The sequence below is a fragment of the Fulmarus glacialis genome, unplaced genomic scaffold (genome assembly GCF_000690835.1).
Source record: "Fulmarus glacialis isolate BGI_N327 unplaced genomic scaffold, ASM69083v1 scaffold29917, whole genome shotgun sequence".
Lineage (NCBI taxonomy): Eukaryota > Metazoa > Chordata > Aves > Procellariiformes > Procellariidae > Fulmarus > Fulmarus glacialis.
Genome location: NW_009225553.1, coordinates 9,288 through 9,593, shown reverse-complemented (window position 1 = coordinate 9,593; position 306 = coordinate 9,288).

Sequence of the window (306 nt, the reverse complement as noted above, 5' to 3'; positions counted from 1 at the left end):
GTCCCCATCCAGGTGTCCCACCTGGGGGTCTTTGGGAATAAAGCCCGTGTCACAGAAATGTCACTATGGTGGTGCACCGCTCAGGGGGTGGCAGGGGGGGCTCAGTGCATGCACGCCGGGGAAACTACAGCTCCAGGGTGAAGCCAGCCCCCTTCCGAGAAGAAGTCAGGTGAGGTTACAGCCAAGGATAAGAAGAGGAAAAGCAAGGAAAAATAGGGATAGGTAGAAGAAAAATAGCTCTGTGGAGGAGAAGGAAGAGGAGAACACCAGGAGCGGACCGCACGCTTGCAGCTCGCGCTAGCTCGC